The following is an 18,849-nucleotide window of genomic DNA, read 5'->3' on the forward strand; positions in this document are numbered from 1 at the left end:
CAGCCGCCAAGATCATAATCAATGAAACAGCCTGACATCCTGCCACTCTTTAAACCAGAAAAAGAAAATACCAAATCTATACATTTGCTTTCTTCCATGTCTTTAAGCTGAGGTCACACAAATCCCAGACAAGCTCTCATCCAGAGACACATTCAGACAGCCATCGATTCTCCCTCAAGCAACAGACCTCCGTTCCCTCACAGACACACAGCCACACACACATGCACACACAGTCTGGAGCATCAATTCAGTCCCCCAGGGAGCACGTAGGGTGACACCACTAACAGGCCAGACCAGACTAGACAGCCAGCAGACAGATAAATACTGGGCACGGCTGAATACCAAATGCACTACAGTCTAACAGATCCCCTCCCTTCCCCCCCGTCTGCAATCTGCACGTACGCACACACAAACACATACGCTCACACACAAAGGGGCTCTGTGTATATCTCTTGGGGAGAGTCTGTCTCATGGTGTACTTGAGGAACACTAACTTTAGGTTGATGGGTTTATCATGCTTGGCACATGTGCCTGTGCCTATTTCGGGAGCTGTGAGTGGGGTTTCCTTTCAACTGATGCTTATGCAGAGGTTCACTTCAAGCAGTAATGCTTTTGTTTTAGATCTATTGAGATCAACACCATTTACAGATTAAAAATAAAAAGCCTCTACTGATCTCTTTTTCTGAATTAAAAGCAGGCAGGAAGGAAAAAACCTGCAGCATCCTAAGCTGCGAAACTGTTCCATCTTCATTTGAAGTCACTGCTTATGACATTTATATTCATGTCTTCTGTTGTACCTAACATCTGGCCTGTACTGAGCTCATAAAAGGACAAACAAATGCTGGAGGATCACTTTTCCATTGTTAAAGAGGAATGAAAGCACCTAAATGACCTTAGGCTTTTGGTGGAAAAATAATGATAATGTAATCAAATAAAAAAACAGAACTGTAGACTTCATATCCTGATGCTTTTCCAGTGTGATTTCTTTATCCAAACCTGTGACCTGCTGGGCTGGACACTGCTTTATAGCGCCATCTTGTGGCTAACTTTAAAATGCTTTGAATCAGTAACAATCATAACAACTTAGAGGAGAACAGAGGTGCATGATTGTCAAATTGAGATGCAAAAACCTTTTGAAAGGACACTTTAAACACCAAACACTGCGGTTTGCATGGAAGTTACCAAAAACGGTAATGATAGCATAAAAGTACTAAACTTTATAAGTGGTCAGATTGCTTCTTCAAGCTTTTTGAAAGTCACCAAATTTTAAAGAATGAGAAACAAAGATCAATATAAAGGAAAGATTTAACCTGTTTCCATGACTTGAAAAGCAACTGCAGTTACATGTTTCTGTGACTCCAAGGTTATATTCATGAACACAAGTAATGCAGCATGATAAGGTTTTTTTTATCCGAAGAATAAATAAAATTTCCCTATTTCAACTTACAACATGTTCTATCATACAGGCGATTATTGAATGGTCGGAACACAGCAGACCTGTTGTCCCTCAGTTTTAGTGCCGTGAAAAAGTTTCCTTATAGATGAAGTTATTTTTTAATACCCTGCTAAATCTTTTAGAGAAGGACTTGTTCTTCTTTAGGATCTTGACAACTTTTTGTAACTAATGGAATCTTAAATTCTGCTTTTGACCAGAGAATCCTGGACGAGAATGTATCGAGATCAGTTCACCATCACCCCAAGCAAACTTGGGTCAGGGGCGTATTTAGGAAATTTGGGGACGTTGATATATGAGTGGCCGAATTTGGCCTGCATAAAATAACGAAAAAAACCCCATAGATTTTAATCGAGGATTTTCTTTTAAATAGAAAATTTCTCACTTTTGGGACGTTATCATCTGATAAAGAATACATTTATATACATGTTTAAGCCAGATTGTTTTAAAATTTAAATATGACCTCCCTAAGATTTCAAGGGTTACACCTCTAAGACCGAATATTGGGGCCAGGCTAGAGAGTTTTTATTCTGTATTTTGAGAACAAAGCTGTAATATTACAAGAATAAAGTCCTAATATTAAAAGAATAAAGTTGTATTTTATGACAACTCTTACAAGAAGCACTTTCTACCCTAAATGTTGTAATGATATTTTATTCTTCTACATTTAAATAACACAATAGTAAGGAGTTGAAGAATCCTCGGGATGACTTTTTACAAATGTTCAGAGACTTGGCGATAGGCATGGAGACGGTGGCAGACCAAAACTCAACAACACAGTAAAATGTTGCTAAATGTGGCTACAGTCTGCAGTGGAGTATCCATGCCCTCCAGCGAGATCCTCTGCTGAGGGAAGATCTCACATTCAAATTGACAATGACACAGCTGGATCATGACAGATCTACAGCTGAGGTGGAAGGTTAAACATTTGCAATGTGACACGAAAGCTGTGGGTCATGACAGCTTGTAAGGTGTGCTTGACTGAGACAGAGGCTGACTATGCTGATGCAGTCCTAACTGAATCTATTCAAGGAGTCTAAGTGCCTGTTTCTGTCCAGACTTTCATCCAGCTGATCCTTAAGCTACTAAAAGTGTGTAATTTTCATTACACACTTTTCCTTGCCACACAAGCCTCGTATTGTTCTTCTTCTCCATCCTCTTACTGTTAGCCTTCTTCCAGTCTCTAAAATTAACAAAAAATCCATTTTGTGTTCTTTACAATAATTTAATCCTTCTCCCAGAAGACATTTTGTATTCTTAATCCAGTTTCTTAAAGTTACAGTAATCTGGGTTCAACCATTGTAGGAGACTCACACTGCTTTGATAAGGATGAGAGATGTTTAGTCACACACTCTGTCATGTTATTAATGTCATCTCCATATGACTGGCAGAGTGCAGCACAGTCAAACCCCCAAATCTTCTTTAGCTTCCAGTGACCTCGGGCCTACGTCTTCTTAAAGCTTTCATCATCACATATTGCTTTGTTGCTTCCTTTTTTTCTAAAAACAAAAAAAAAGCTATGTTTATCATTGTTGCTAGTGCGCCTTTGTCTGTAATTTTTGATGTTCAACTCAACTTTTATAATCAGAAACTTGTTCAACTATCTTTATTTGAGCTGGCTGTTTGAAAGCTGTTAGCTCAACAGCGCCAACAGGGCAAAACATAATCTTAAAAACCTAAGATTTCTGCCATAAAACATCTTATTACACTTTTGATGTGATGTCTCTTGAGTTTTAACATTTTCAAGAAATAACCAGCATAATTAGAAAAGAAATGTTTCAAATATGAGTGTGCGTGCACTATAACTATATAACATACGAGTTCAATTTTTCTTCAAATGAATTCCTGCCTAAACCATTCAACAACCTTAAGCTGCATCTTCAGATGAAAGTAAAAAAAAGTAATAGCAGTTAAGGATTTTAGGGCTTAATAAAAAAAAAGATCTGTCAGAAAAAGCTATAAGACATAGAAAAACACGCATAAGCGACAGATAGAAATTGATTATAGACATAGTAAAACATTATGCAACACACCTTATGCACAGTGCGGGTTTTTAATGTTCAGGGGATCTAACATGGAGCCCAAGAAACACAAAGGGACCCAATGAACCCCTTTGTGGGCACAGCCTCCATCATGCAATGCGTGTTCTTGAGGCACTTATGCTTGACAAAGATCCATTTTAACTGTAACATAACATTTTCAATAGGCTTTATAACTCTAACTACCTTGTGACTTCTCTGTGCACTGAGTATTAGTGAATGTCATTACAAATGTCAGAACATAAAGAGGGAGATGAGTCAGTCTTCATACTAGAACAAGAACAGCATTCATGACTTTGATGGCGTTTTAGCAGCTGGCAAACCACAGCAGTAATAGGGGATAAAAGGATGCAATAGCTTAGGTGTCCGCTGGATTAAACCACTTTAAGCAAAGTGCTAGGTAACAGAAAAGTTTCTCCAGACCGACATACAGCCAAGCAAAGCGCAGCTTTTCAGTCCTTGTCTGGCTGCAGTGCCATGTCATCTCATGTCCGCATAGGAGCACCAGCTGTCTGGCTATCCACCTCTATTACTTCTGCACACAAACACACACCTCTCTTCCTTCCCTGTCATTTAAAAAAACACCCTCCTTGCCTCCCTTGCTGCCGCAGGCACCACTGCAATGACACTACAGCGTTTACCTTAAAGTTGTTGCAGCATGTTTTGTATCTGTGCCTGTGCCAGACGGCTTGAAAAAAGGGAAAGGAGAGAAAGATGTATGTGTGAAAGGGGGGGGAGGGAAAATGAGACATAACCGGACGGGCTCTAGATTTTCCCACTGAGGACACTGACTGAGCGAATGAATAAAACAAAAGTGTCGCAGAAAAAGTAACAGAGCTTATGAGGGAGAAGAGGAAATGTAAGAAACAAGAGTAAAGCCAGGGAAAGGACAGGGGGAAGCAGAAAAATAGCAAGTGATGTATAATAGAAGCTGAAAGCATGGAGAAAGGGGCAATACAGGGGAAGAAATTTGAAGAAAAGCAAGAGACAGACAAATAAAAGAAAGGGAAAAGAACCTGGAGACACAGACGGGTAGAGTAGATAATCAGCAGGTATTGAGCTCTTTTCACCCCTGCGGTAGGGCCCTGCTGAGCATTGTAATAGGCTGTCTGCCCAGCTGGGACGATGAGCTCATGTCTGGGTTTTAATGCCAATCTCCTAAACTGGCACACCGTGAGGGCTGGTGAGAGACGACGCAGTGCTGCACCTTAGATGCTCAGCAACTGCAAGGAAAGGGTCAGAGTAACATGAAGGAGAACGACGAGCAACTGAAAGAGAAAGCGATGAGAAGAGACGTGGAGGGCAAAGGCGTGCGTGTCCCAACACCCACTTACAGCACAACACCGATAAGAGCCTTAAACTGATGGTAATAATCATGCGGCCACTGAGACAGGAGCTGTGAGTGTGTGTGTAAAAGTGAAGGATAAAGAGGTCGTAGTGTTAATCATGCTGCCATAAACATTAGTGCTCATAGAGTCTGTGTGAGACAGGTTGAAGTCTCCCGTTAGGAGACCATACAATGATAAATAACAAATAGCCTACAGGAGAAAACAGAATACTTGACATTGATTCAGAAGGGACGTTGGTGTGTTCGTGAATGTCTTTTATGTCTTTTAAATGTCCAAATTTGAGCTAGCATGCAGTTGAACAGAAAATTGAGTTACTTACAAAGTAGAGTCTCTGTTGAGTAAAAGTGTTTTTGAGGTTTCCCAGAAACATAATGACCCTAATGCAAGTGTTTGCTTTTACTCTATGTGACAGTTATTCTCACTAAAGGTATTCTCAGTAGCCATTGCCATGTTTCTCTTGGGCTCAGGTCTGCTGCTTGGGCAGTGGACTCAGGACAGGAGTGCCTCCGGTGCAGTAAGGAAACAATAATACAAGAAAAACTGCATCTAATTAGGTAGTCGCTGCCGAAAATCCCTCAAAAAATCATGGCAAACACCAACCATTTTTTAAAGTTGATCTATTATGCTTACTTTCAAACAATATACTTATATAGAGGCTATACAAAATATGTTTATTACATGTTTTGCATAAAATTATTCTTAGGTAATAGCCTTCTGCCTCCTTAAAGCCGAGCATATAATATAACATTTTTGCACTTTTCGGGCCGATTCTCCAGTCGTGTGAGAATTTCTCGATTGGGCCGACTTTCAGCCTGTTTGTGCGTTATGTAGTCTACAGGGCGTAACGAGGGACAATCAGCCTCTCATGACCACCTCCTGATCAGGAATCGTGAGGTCGGAAGAAAATCAAACATATTTGAAATTCAGTCGCCATCATATGGTAGTCGTGGGCAAATCGATCAGTGCGCATACGTAAAAAAATTATTCTCTTCTTCCTCCTCAAAATAAAAAAACACAGAAGCATGGCGGGGTGGGAGAAAAATTGAGTTCTTTCTGTAAAATTGACAGACTGTAGTAGCAACATTTGCTCAGCCATGTCTTTGTCCATATACGTTGTCACCTTTTCTTTTTAGGGCTTTCAGCACAAAATTGCACAAATTGACAAGGCAGTGCGTTACACCTTAGTGAGATTCATATTTAATATGAGGCATCAATGCTTCCGTCTTTTTCCCTTTCTACTTATTTGGCTTCAGGATAGACGAGTCCGAGTAGCGCCATCTCACTGCGCAGCTGAGTCCGCAGTGGTTTTTGGACATACAGTGTGAGCAGCAGTGTTGGGCAGGTTACTTTGAAAAAGTAATTAGTTATAGTTACTAGTTACTTCTCCCAAAAAGTTACTGAGTTACTAACTAAGTTACTCCACAATAAAAGTAACTAGTTACTAGTAAAAGTAACTATTGGGTTACTTTTGCGTTTGGAGCCTTCGTAACCCTCACCACCCGGCCCCCACCTTCTCGACTTGTGTTTCCAAAGGCCAGCTAAATCGAGTAGACGACAAAGACAAGAACCTGCAGAGAGTTTTGCATTTATTGCAACTCAACGTAAAGACATCAGGGGGGAACCTTATCTGACGGGCCTATAAACCACCGTCAGTTAGCGTTCCCCTCTGCTTAACATGGGGGAACGGTATCTGATGTGGTATAAATATCATCAGGTTGCATTACCTCTACTCATGGGTGTGAAGTTTTTTAACAGGGCATTCAGATCTGGTGAGTGTATGAAATTAATAACTGGGGATGTCTAATTCTGAAATCCTGTGTGTTTGGGTTGTTATAGATACTGCAACTTCTATCTATCTATCTATCTATCTATCTATCTATCTATCTATCTATCTATCTATCTATCTATCTATCTATCTATCTATCTATCTATCTATCTATCTATCTATCTATCTATCCATCCATCCATCCATCCATCCATCCATCCATCCATCCATCCATCCATCCATCCATCCATCCATCCATCCATCTCGATTTCTCCCTTTCTCGATATAGGCTAACATTTGATCGTTCACTCTTTCCGTAGTACCCCTGTGGCGTGAGCACAGGGGAACTACTGTTACGCGCCTTTAGCGAGCGGTGAATTGTGCAGCCTGCGCTGTGCAGAGATGTAGGGGAAACCGTATCTGATGGGGAAACACAGCTTGACTGTATTTCCATCTGGAAAACGCTGTTCTGTTGCTGGAGTCCTCCTCACTCTCCATCTCTCTGTGTGTGCTGTACGTTTACGTTAGAGAAGGACCTGGTGGACGATACAAAACTACAAAAAGAAGAGGTTTTGTGGCTTTGCAATTGGATGAGGGAAAATAAGGGTTAAATGTTAAAAAGAGCTGCAATTATTAACTGGCTTTCGAGTAATCAGCAAGTCAGACATAAGCAAGTCAGAAATATTGTTGCTACTTCTATTCCTCACCCAGAATTTCTGGGTATGTGAAAATCAAATTAACGAGACGGATTTGTCTCATATATGCTCACATAATCCTCCAGCTTCAGCCAAGTTTCTGTAAGACAACCTCAATCAACTTGATTAATACAAATCAAGCCATTAACTAACTGACTTTTTGGAGAAAGAGTTCTTATGCTACGTAAATAAGCAACAATAATATCTGTGAGATGTACGGTAAGACCAGGAAGCTCAAGAAATGGAGCCTCCTGTACAACCAGCAAGGATGCAGCAAGCAGTTTCTGAATGATAAGCATGTGGCATCCCACTACCTAGCTACAAGGCTAGACAGTTTCAAAGCTATACGGAGAGCCATATCTCTGCCAGTGTTGTTTTTGACAGCCTCTTAGATTTAGTCTTCGGCTCTTTCGAAATTCACAAGAACACCAGTACAGTAAGAACCCAGGAAAGTATGGATTTGTTGAGAACACTGGATATGATGCTCATCGAACCCTGCCCTCCAGATCAGTCCCCTTTTCAGTTAGTGCTTGATGGTCAATGTCAGGAAACTTACTCATACCTTGAGAGGACCAGCAAAATATCCTCACTTTACAGCAGCTGTTCATCATTATGATGGTAAAATTGTAAAAATGGTCCTCACTTGGATGCCAAGACTGGTACCCCTGTATTAAATTGCCTAAGGACAATTCACAGAATCCAATTAACCTAAAAATAATTTTTGGACTGTGGGGGGAAGCAGGAGTACCAGCAGAAAAACCACACATCCACATGGAGAACATGCAAACTCCATGCAAAAAGATCCTAGGGGAGGAATCGAACCCAGAACTTTCTTGCTGCAAGGCGACAATAATACAAACTGCTCCACCATGCAGTGCAGATTCAAAAAGTTTAAGAGAAATAATAGGGGCTGTAACATCTAAGAGGTTGGGAAGTGGACAACTGGATAGTCAGGTGCAGAAGTGTCAAACCCTCTTCAGAGGAGCTACTTTCCTTTAAATTAGCATTCAGATTAACTCTAGAACTGTGTATTTTTGGAGTGATAAATCCTGGTAAGCTGGTAAAGATTCTAAGTCATCCAAGGCATGGCAAATCTAAAAAGTTTGAAAGAAATTAACTGTTTCCGCTCAATGGTTGAGAATGTTTTGCTCCTCATCCAAACAGCACTATTATTTAAAAGCCAGAGCAAACAAAAAAAATGTCACTATTCATTATTATCAGGAGTTAGACTCTGCTTCTATGTTCTAATGAAAATGACTGTTAAGGCTTTAGGATACAAAGACATTTTGGAATAACTAATGCTTCAAAACTTTATTGGAGCAGTCTTACCATGGCCCGTCTCTGTTCTAATTAGAGTCTGCACCATTGTGTAAGAAGCAAGATCAAAAAATGAGTGAAGTTGGTTTAGATTAACTTGACTTACCGGAAAAGGGATCTGACCTCAACCAGAACAGCTTTGGGATAAATTACAGAGGATACTGTGAGACTGACCTTTTGAACTTTTGACCTGCTATTCTTCTTCTGGAGGAATAGCAAGACTTTCCTGTACTGAGAAACTACATGGAAAGCCTTCGAATAATGGCTCAGACTGTTTTAGCTGCAAAGAGTAGTGTCTGCCAAACCTCTTTTCCTCCTCTCTAAACGTGCAGTGTAGGGCTGTATTTTTTTTGTTTGTTTTTTTGCCCTCCACATTTCTCTAGTTATAAGAGGATAATTATCCATTCCTGTGCTCACATATTTAAAAAGGCAGTCCGTTGTGCTTTGTTTTTCATAGCCAAATATTCTTCAGTGGTGCTTAAAAATCACAATCATCATTTGTGTTCAGCTGTTGCTTTCTGTGAAACTTATTAAGTCATAAAAGTATCCCTAATCAAAAGGTTATTCATATTTTTACAGAAATTTGTTTTATTTTGAGTGTAAGAATGAATTAGTTTTAAACAATGTCTGTCTTCTTTAAGGTTGTGTTCCATATTTTGGAGAATGTTACCTCTCCAAAATAAATCTGTCTAAGTCTATAAGTCTGTCATGTAGGTAATGATGTTAAGTAAGTGCATTTAAGCTAGTTTTGGGATTAACACTCGGCAGATTCAGCTGTGATGTCCTTTTACCTGATACAACCAGTCTCGAACTAAGTTCAATGTGATATGAAAATCAATGACAGATTTTGAAGAGTTGGTTTTGGAAATCCACTGGTGTTGTACAGGTATGGGTACATATCCATTGCTCCTATGAAAATTTTCCAGGATATCTTTGTATTAAAAAAAAGAAATTCTTTCCATTGCTAGAAAAAAATTATCATTTTTGTTGTGTTTCATGATCTCAGCACTGATGCCTGGTCTGATCACTCATTTCACACACCTGCTTAGCTCCGCCTAATTCCAATTACCCACTAGTCTCATCCAGCTGCATTAGTGACTATATAACCAGCCTTCAGACCAGTCATCAGACTTATTCTAGCTTTCCTGTGTTTTTACAACCTGATACTGACCTGTTTTGCCTCCCAACCTCTGAGCCTGCCTCTTCTCATCTGATCTGTTAACCTGACCTGTCTTCTGACTCCTGCTTGTTTACCAAACCTGGAACTGTGACCCGACTCCATCCTGGATTCTCATTCAGCACCTCAATGGATTTCTGACCTCCTGGCTCTGACAACCGACCACGTCACTAACATCGACTTTTGCTTCACCCTCAGGATCATTCTGCCTATATTCGTCTGCTCGGTTCTGATTTCCTGCCTCTCCTCTCATTTTATCTTTATTGGCCTTTATTTTGCTTTTATTTGTCTTCTACTTTATTGTTTAAATCATGTAAAGCACTTTGAATTGTCCTTGTCCTGAATTGTGCTATACAAATAAAATTGCCTTGCTTTACAATTGATATGTTATACTGAACTAACAGGAATAATGTGTCTGATATAATCTCAGACTATGTGATTGTGTTAAAATAGGGTTTTTGTGTTTTTATAAAATAAGAAAAAACTATAACTATGAGGGCAACAGGTGAGGAACAGTTTAACCTTGATTCCAATAATAATTTCATTTATTCAGATAACAATAATATCTCATCCCGCCTGTCCTAAATATACACTGCACTTAATACTGAGGAGTGCAATAAAAACACAACATTAGGTGAGAGATGCTGGACGCTGAGCAACAGCTAACAGATGGATAGCCATGGGAACACGTTGCAGCACCCCAGAGTTGCTACCACCCTGGCAAGAACTTTGTGACATGTAGGTTAGCACAACCCACTTGCTAACAGTGCCTACAGGAACACAGCTGCTTCCAATGGACACCTGCCTGAACTGCTTTAGTTTAATATACATATCTGGCATCAAACAACATGGCTTCATTAGCTGGAGCATTGGCCATACAGCTCATAGACATCAAACTGTGACACCATACCACCAGCATTCAGCGCAGATCGCTCACTGCTTTCATCCAGTTCCATAAGAGGACGAAAAAGATAACAGCTTCTACCAGCAATCGTCCCTCCTTCACAGCTTGGTTTGCTGGAGTAGATGCCACTATCCACCCTCCAACCCCCAATGCACCCCCTCCCCATCTTTCTGCTGCAATAGTAGCAGACAGGACTATGGATAGTCAACAGATCATCCCACAACAGCTTGTAACCACAGTGTTGACTGCTGAGGTGCTAAAACTGAAAGCAAGGCTCCACAACAACATTAACACTGCATCAAGTCAGCAGTGGCACATAAATCGTCTGATTAGCAACACAAATTATGCATGTTTCATACATATCTCCATATGTGAAGAATGCTGACAGATGCCACCGTACTTGGCCATAACCTGACAGGACATTTTATTAAAAACAGAAAAAAACAGAATAGAAGAGGATAGCATATAACAGAAAATCCCTTTATTGTGCCATAATGCGGAAATTGTGGTGTTACAGCAGTAAAAAGATTAGGGAAAAAATGGTCACACAAATGAGGACATTAAGAAAATTGTATAGAAATAACATAATAGTGAACAGTTAAAAAATAAAATACTATACTGCAAAGTGTTTTAACTGTGTAAATACTGTGCACCTGGAGAATAAACAACCAATATACAGATGTCTACATTTTTACATTAATGGATATTTGAAAATAGCAACATCAGAAATTTTTAAAATTACAGCAGCATGTTATTTAATTGACTAAGGTAAAAAAAACTGTGCAAAAATCAGCATGAATGTACCAACTTATTGAGGTTGTTGGGAACAGTGATGGTTATAAAGTCTTACAGCTGCTCTTACCTTTCTTATACAGAGACTCAGTGTTGTGAGTCCCTTCCCTAGATGTTCACCCGTGCCAATGGGGAGGATCTGCTTCTGGTAAAGTCCACAACTAGCTCCTTGGTTTTCGCTGCATTAATCAGGAGGTGGTTCCGCTGGCACCAGACCACAAAGTTCTGGGTCCACTGTCTGTACAGTGAGCCGTCCCCACCTGAGATGAGGCCAACTATAGCAGAATCGTCAGTGGCAGCATGGGGAGTTGATGGAGTTTCTGCAGTGTAGAAGGTGAAGAGGAACGGTGACAGCACTTCTATCTGTGGGACCCTCATACTGCAAACCAACATATCTGAGACACTGCCCTCACATACTGTGGGCGGCCAGTGAGGTAGTCCAGAATCTGCTTTGAGATGTCCTAACAGCTCTAGCTTGAACCTTAGGAGTCCTGGCTGGATGGTGTTGAAAGCACTGGAGAAATGAAAGACCCTGACCCTGACAGTGCTTCCAGGTTTCTCTAGGTGAGTCAAAGCAAGGTTCAGGAGGAAGATGATAGGATTATCTGCCCCAATCCCAGGACAGTAGGCAAACTGCAGTGGATCCAATGAAGTCCTCAACAAGGGGCATAGATGGTGTAAGACCAACTGTTCTAGGGTCTTCATCAAGTGTGCAATCAGTGCCTGTAACTGCTGAGGCCCTTTGGATGTTTTTTCTTTGAGAAATATCTTAGACGTTCAAATTCAATATGGAATTTTCTTCATGAAATCCCAATTTAGCAGATATGGATAAATAATTATTATTTAGTGATTTAAGCCCCTTGTTGTAGCTGGGGAGGCAACCAGAAACAGAAAAAATATAATATTATCAGTAAAACACAGTCAAAGGCAGTGATGGGAGTAACAGAGTTGAAAGTAACTAACTAAGTAACTTACTAACGCTGTTACCTTTTTTAGTAACGAGAAATCTAACTAATTACTTTGACTGTAACTATAAAGTAGTTACCATTGCAGACACCCCGTTGCTGCATGCTACTCAGGTCGCACAATGAACCTTTTTTTCATGATAGGACTTGTGCGCGCCTTGTCATGAGAGAGGGGAGGATGAGAATGGCTGATGTATAGTGAGATTACGTCTGTCAGTTGGGTAGGTGGGTGTTTCCGCTGGCGGGTGTTAACGTACAGCACACACAGAGAGATAGAGAATGAGGAGGACTCCAGCAGCAAAACAGCGTTTTCCAAATGGAAATACCGGTGTTACGTCGAGATGCGTTTCCCCATCAGATACGGATTCCCCTGCATCTCCGCACAGCGCAGGCGGCACGATTCACCTCGCAAGCGACAGGAAACGCGCATGCTCGCTAAAGGCGTATCTGACGTAACACTATCTGATGGGGGTTTATGGGCCCGTCAGATAGCGTTCACCCCTGATGTAATTTACGTTCAGTTGAAATAAATGCAAAACTCTCTGCAGGTACTTGTCTTTGTCGTCCGCTCTATTCAGCTGGCTTTTGAAACACACAGCGAGAAGGTGGGAGCCAGGTGGTGAGGGTTACGGGAGCAAGAAACGCAAAAGTAAAGCAATAGTCACTTTTACAAGTAACTAGTTACTTTTATTGTGGAGTAACTCAGTTAGTAACTCAGTTACTTTTTGGGAGAAGTAAGAATGTTCCCGGTTCCTAGTTACGATCTTTCTGCATGTAGCTTGTAAATTCTCCTTGAGCATGCGTGGGTTCCCTCTGGGTACTATGGCTTCCTCCTACAGTCCAAAACAAAACATGTTAGGTCAATTGTCTTCTATAAATTGCCTTTCGCAGTGAGCGTGTAGATAAATGGTTGTTTGTTCTTTTTGTCTCCGTGTTGCCCTGCAATAGACTGGCGACTTGTCCAGGGTACCCTGCCTCTTGCCCGTAGACAGCAGGGATGAAGCGTGACAGAAAATAGACGGATGGATAAAAATGAATGACAGATTGAGGTTCACTGCTTTATTGTCATATAAACTTCATGCACGCTAACAGGGTGTGTAACACACAGACATATATGAAAGTGTGCGGCAGCACAATACTCTCACTTTGAGCTACAGGCAGGGTAACCTGGTCACAGGTGTCCAAATGAATCCGAAATGCGTCTCTGTGCCATATATCCTCCTCGTTTCCGTAATCAAACCACGTAAATTTCCTATTCTGCTGCCCCAAGCGAGATACCTCTTTACTCTGTAACCACTAGCTTGCTTAAGGTTGCCATCATAACGTAACTTCCATTCACTTGCGTTGATTTGGCCTCAAAATAATGAAATAAAAAATCCAAATACACGCAATAGTAAAATATAAAAGGTAAAAATCCTTTCCAAAAATATTCTTAAGGAAAGTATAAATTGTGCAAGTATTTTTGATAAAAATTTTTAATCTCCCTCTCACCACTAGTTGGCGCTGCAGCACCCTCAGCATCCCTGCTTCCCACGGCCATGGCATTTAAACTAGATCATAAGATGTAGAATGGAAAACACTTGATGAAAAAACATTCAGGATATTTGCTATGATAATCCGTTATTTGTCATTGCAGCATTGTATTTTCCATTCACATTTGTCTTCTGCATTTAACCCATCACTTAGGGAACATTAGGCTGATATTTTGCAGCAATCAGAGCTGCAAGCAATGGGTATAAGAAGCAAAGATTTTAAACACCGTACATGAATTGGTATTATCTAAAGCTAATTTTAATGACTGTCAGGAAGAGCTTCAACGGTTTCAAAAACTGTTGCTTCAGTCCCAATGCGAATAGATATATCTATCAACATTCTAAAAGTTGAAATTTAAATATCTAAAATACCAATCAGTGCATGTTTTCCGATTATATTCCCAAAAAGAAATTCCCTCCTGTGGCGTGAAATTCCGTAACAATAGTCTGCGTAATGCTGATGGGTAGCTGAAAACGTATTCAAAGCCAATGTCGCTAGTGAATGTCTCCATTGTGAGTTAATAAATTATATATCTAAACTAATTTATGGGGTTTTCAACTTCAAACACTCTAGGAAAATAATAACATGGCTTAACAGATAAAATGAAAGATAAAATGACTGGAGATTATGCTGGACTTTATCATTAGCACAGAAACACTACATATCTAATCTGTAAAAAAGTTGATGACTCACTAACAGTAATTTATGTCTTGTGTTGCTGCACGGTTAGAGAACATTAATAGGATTAAATCTTTCTAATGTAATGATTATGGTGAACTTGGTGTACTAGCTGTAAAACAACTTCTCAAAAAACATACGTTCTACAGTTAAACAATAGTATGCATGTATGTAGTATATTTAATATTTAACACATGCCATCTCAACACACTTTACAGAGAGAATTCAACCAGATAATCCAGTCAAACTGATTCAAAGTTTTAACTATTATCTGGGGTGCCACAGGGTTCCATCCTTGGCACGGTCTTGTTTTCACTTTACAGGCTGCCATTGGGTCCACCAAACACAATTTATCCTTCCACCTTTATGCTGATGATGATATTTACCGGTGCTCCCTAATCCTGCTACTGCTCTTGACTCTCTCCATAGCTTGCACAGAATTTTCTCCACCTGAATGAAAATAAGTCCTACTTCATTATTTTTGGTTCCAAGGATGTCCCTCAAATTCACTATAGAGCTATCTCTATAGTTATGCTGCTATAGGCTTAGACTTCTGGAGGACATAGGGACCCCCGTTTCATCATTTTGCTTCATTCTGTCTCTATTCTCCCACTCTGCAGAATCTGTTAGTTCAATCTCTAACGCTCTGCTCTCTCTGCCATTCTCATAGTAGCTTTGCCTCGTCTGTTCCTGTTTAACTGTGACACCACCCTGGAGAGAAACATCAGCTGTGCTGCTTCCATCAACACCCTCCTTTATAGATCCTGGAGATCATCCTGTTTTCCAGTGTAGTCCTGTTTCTCTGACTGTGACTTGCTGGATTTGCTCTCTTGATCCACTGACATGGAGGGTGGCTCGCAGCTCTTCTGCCTGGCTGCGTGTTTCCTGGATGGGGCCGCCTTTTAAAGCTGCTTTTTCTATCTCTGCTACTGTCTCCTTGAACCCCAGTCGGCCTTGGCAGATGGCTCTCCACTGTCGCTACAACCATGCTTAGTGTGAGGGATTGCCTTTGAGTCAATGAGTCAATGCAATCAACTGGTTTTCCTTAGATAGAAAACTGACTGTATGATCTGGTTGAACTGTAAAGTGCCTTGAGATGACTTGTGTTGTGAATTGGCGCTATATAAATAAACTGAATTGAAATTCAGTCCAGGGACGGGGGTTCAGTCAGCAATGCCGTCAGGACCTGGGAGTTGTCTTCGACCATGAACTGAACTTCAAACAACAAATAAATGTTGTTATCCAAACTAGCTTTTTCCAGCTGTGCCTTTTGACCAAGGTGAAACTCTTTCTCTTACGCCAAGACGGCAATTTTTTTGTTCTCGGTTGGACTATTGCAACGCTCTCTACTCTGGCCTCCCAAAGTTGTCACTCTAAGCTAGTACAGAATGCAGCATGTCATCTCCTCTCTGGCTCATCCAGTCAAAGCCACATCACTCCCATCCTCTCCTCCATGAACTGGCTCCCGGTCCGTTTTGATTTTAAAACTTGTTTTTAAAGCCCTTCATGGTCTCACTCCATTATATTTAACTGAGAGGTTGACCTACATTGCCTGAGAGGAGCTCTCCAGTCTGCTGATCAAATGGTTCTGGATGTCCCCAGTATAAACATTGGGGCAATCATTCCTTTGTGGTTACCGCATCTAAACTGTGTAGCAACCTGCCCCTCGTTCATGCACTTTTTTTTTGAGTTTTTACAGCAGTAGTGGCTCAACAGTAGTATGACAGGGAGGGGAGTATGAGAGAGACATGCAGAAAAGGACCACAGGCTGGATTAGACCACAGGTCATCCACATTGAGGACTAAGGCCTCTGTACATGGGTTGTTGCACTAACCACTGCGCCACCTGAACACCAGATCTGCACATGATGCTGATGATTTTACTTGTTTGTTTTTTTCAATGTTTTTATCTTTCTGTAAGGTACATTTGTCTTCCTGGTGTTGCTGTAAAGTGTTATATAAATAAACTTTGATTGATTGATTGATTGATTGATTGATTGATTGAAAGTTTTCTATCTAAGGAAAACCAGCATATTGCATCGACTCATGGACATGAAGGCAATCCCTCACACCAAGCATGCAACAGTGGAGAGGAAAACTTCCTTTTAACATGAAGAAACCTTTAGCAGAACCAGGCTCAGTGTGAGCGGCCATCTGCTGAGGCCGACTTTGGCTCAAGTATGTGACTCATGGACATGTGAACTTAAAAATATATTAATAAGTACAAAAAAGGTAGTTATTACATCTTTTCACTTACAAATATGTCTGATTTTTTATTTTTTATTTCAGCAATCCATTCAGGGCCTTCATATTCCACCTATAAACATGCATTTCAAAGGGGAGAACCTGTTGCTCATGTATTTTCTTAAACTTTTGTCCTCTATTGATTTTCTGCTTGTCTGTAATGTTTTACTGTAAAGGATGCACCTTAAAGCTTTCCCTACCCAATTCTTTCCTCTGACTTTAAAGAATACATTATAAGGTTTATGTATTAAATGACTAGAAAACAGAGCAGTTTTGACAGAATTGTAATCTTACTCAGACCAGATACTGTAGGTATCACAGATGGTACTATCCGTGGTACGATGGCACGATCAGACTCAGTCCATCAGAGTCATAATAAATCACACACTGTAACATCTCATCACATCTCACATCATTATATCACACACCTTTGTAAATGAGCAGACGTCACTTTCTTCTAATTTAGGAATCTGGAAGGAATTTAAAAGTAAGAATAGTTGTTGAACAGCTGTTAAGCCGACAGAAATGTTGGCGTAGTAGTGGATATTTTAACGCAGATTATTCTCACATCTTTTGGAAATATAAAAACAAAATAACAGTTTTTTGGGAAATTATCAGTATAATACTGCAACAGCTAGTTGGATGGAATACAAAAAAACTATATGGTGCATAGGTGCATATTCATACTTCTTATAAAGCCATCACCGCGAACTGGGGAAAGGAAACAATGCCAACAAAAGCCCAATGGACTGCACTTGTAGAGGAAATCTTCTTCAAATTGACACATATTTTCAGGCTGAACAATTAATCAATATGTTAATAATGTTAATAAGCTTACAGAAGGACTAACCTTTACCTGGTCAGCTATTTGTTGTATCTGTCCAGTTTACGTTTTGACTGTTCTGTTTACTATTCTGTTTTTCTGACAGAAGAACTGTCCTAATTATATAAACTGCTTGGGGAAACTTTACACTGTGGCATAACAGGCAGGTACTTTTAGGTTTTACCACCACATACATAAGTAATTAAAAAATACCCCTTACTACTTAAGGATTTAACCTAAAGCAAAGTTTTGGTGTAATTTTTTACCCAGTCAGAACAAACCATGATACCTGGGAATCAGTCATCCCTTGCCGCTCTAACTCAAAGCTTAAAGATGTGTATGTTACTAACATATACTGAAGCAAATGAATAAGAAGACTGGAGCAAATGATGCAGCAAATGAAAATGTAGTTATTTATTAATTAAATAATCAGCTTTGTGATGGAAAATGGATGGAATGAGGAATAATCAGCTTTTCCTGGAGGAAGCAAATAAAGGACCTTACCTTTGCAGATATTTCAACTCAACATTATAAAGTAGGTCTGACATTACATCAACACACAGCAAATAATGAGACATAAAAGCTCACGTTGATTGTATTCAGAAAATATTTGTTGGAATACAATCTTTTTACATGCAAATTTTACAAGAAAGTCAAACATTGCTCTCAGCAAACTATGTGAATGGCATTAAACTCTCTGAAACTAAGATAAAATAAATCCCCAAAAGCAGACCAAAAACTTTTAGCCTTTTTGTTGTACTTTGTGAATAAAATTATGGTTTGGCTCATGTACGTGTTCTATAATTCACTCTAGAATTAAATAGCTCACCATGGATGGTAGCACATTAAAAGTGGTGGAATGTAAACTTGTCAGTTAGAACCCTTTTCTTTTTGTCATGAGACATTCAATAAAGAGACCAAATTGCCATGTTAGCACCTTTACTTCGAAATTACACCTTTTATTGAATGTGTTACTTAGAATCAATTTGTAAATCTATATCCATCAAAAGTACAACTACATTCAATTCATCTTGCCAAAACAATTTAAATAAGTTCCCAACTTAACAGATGTAAGTAAAATACAATATATTAGGAGTAAACCTTGTGCTTTTTTCC

The sequence above is a fragment of the Cyprinodon tularosa genome, unplaced genomic scaffold (genome assembly GCF_016077235.1).
Source record: "Cyprinodon tularosa strain WSP-4 unplaced genomic scaffold, ASM1607723v1 ctg577, whole genome shotgun sequence".
Lineage (NCBI taxonomy): Eukaryota > Metazoa > Chordata > Actinopteri > Cyprinodontiformes > Cyprinodontidae > Cyprinodon > Cyprinodon tularosa.